Raw genomic sequence first — 1,923 nt, 5'->3', positions numbered from 1 at the left:
AGGTCCATCTAAAACTCTATCTCCCCCCCTCGTTCTCTCTCCATCTCACACGCGCACACACACAATCTCATGCCCAGCTAGCCAAGTATGATGGTCTCTCACTCAATTGTAGGCACACGCAGTCCCTCCTATATGTATATGACTAGCTAATCTTAGTCTCCATCACAAACATGTGCATGGTCTATCTCGATTTCTCTCGGGGCATCTTTCTATCGCGCACACACTCCCTCGATCTCCCACCCATATAGTCCCCTCGCGATCTCGACGGGATCTCTCTATCACAAACACACACTCTCTCCCTCCCCATGAGTCCATGCCATCCATGTTTCCCTATCGACCTTTGTTCCTTGTTGGCCAGACATCTATTGGACATGTGCTACAGGGGTGTCTCTCTCCGTTGCAAACAATCACACACTAGCTATCTTTGTGTATCTCCTCGCCTCGCTTTTCCATCTCAGAGATGCATGCGTGATATGTTCACATAAGAAACGAAAAAACACACACTCTCTCTAATTTATCGTTTGTTGTCACTTTCTCTTTCACACACATACTCTTTTTGCACACTTACTCATTCTCCTTCACACGCACTTGATCTGTCTCCACTAAGGCACTCTCCTCGGTCCATAGCATATAGATTTATTGAAAAGTCAAACGTCACAAAGTTTGACCTTGTACGTGGAAGAAAAGAATTACATCTAGTACGGCAAACATATACCATTAGATTCACCATGAGATGTAGTTTTGTATGATGTATCTTTGGTATTGTAGATATAAATAACATTTGCGTAAACCTGATCAAAGTTTCCAAAGTTTGACTTCTAAAAAATTTACATGCACTGCATTATCGAGCGGATGGAATATCTCTTTCCCCCTCTCAGCTATCTGACACACCACTCAGCCATATCGGGGCTCCTCAATCTCTCTCAAACTTTATTGGTCAGTTTGGTTCGTGACCTGACCCTCATGCCTTGATGGCCGGTACTGCCTGGTGTGGACGTGACATGTAAAATATTTCTGCCTGGCCAGGCTTGTGTGGTGCTGAAGCGTTTGGTTCATGCCTGGGCCAGGCAAAGCATCAACGTCCCATCAATCAATCCATGCATCAATTATTTACTGCTAATATCCATCCACATTGCTATTAGCCTCGTGGCCACACGACCAGGCACGGCCAGGCGTTCGAAATCGGTCGCCTGGGCCAGGCTACTTGCAGTGTCTGGAGTTCAGCCAGGCTAATTAAAGTGCAAGGGAACCCAGGCCAGGCGGGTTTTCTTTTTCACAGGGTAGCAACCAAACAAGTGTGCATGAAATCCAGCCACAACCCCAGGCCAGGCAAAAGATGCTCAGGACGCAAGCCAAACTGGCCTTATATCTCCCTGGTTCACACATACACATGTCTCGCTCGCGCTATACATATAGACCCATCCAACACTCTCCGCCCTTGTTCTATCTCCATGTGACACGCACCCCCCTAAGTACCATAATCCCTCACTCCATCATAGGCGCAAGCACTCCCCCCTCCTAAGTATGATTATCTCTTACTAGCCATCAGGAACACACGTATTGTCTCCTTCCATCCATATGTCTATCTCAATATCTCTCGGGGCATCTTCTATCGCACACACACCTTGTCACTCGATCTCCCACCCATGTAATCCCATCACGATCTCCAGGGGATCTCTCTATGACAAACATACACTCTCACCTCCCCATGTCTGCATTTTCTCCGTACGTCTCTCTCGACCTCTCTCCCGTGTTTGTCAGACCCGTCTTGGCCACATGCTAGGGGTCTTGCTCTCTCGGTTCCAAACAACCACACACTATCTCCTCACCTTGCCTCCGTTGTCGAAGATGCATGTGTGATATGTTTGCATAAGACACACACGCTTTTTCTCTACTTTTATCATGTGTTGTCCATGTCTCTTT

Source organism: Triticum dicoccoides, chromosome 6A (assembly GCF_002162155.2).
Source record: "Triticum dicoccoides isolate Atlit2015 ecotype Zavitan chromosome 6A, WEW_v2.0, whole genome shotgun sequence".
Lineage (NCBI taxonomy): Eukaryota > Viridiplantae > Streptophyta > Magnoliopsida > Poales > Poaceae > Triticum > Triticum dicoccoides.
This window is presented reverse-complemented; position numbering follows the sequence as displayed.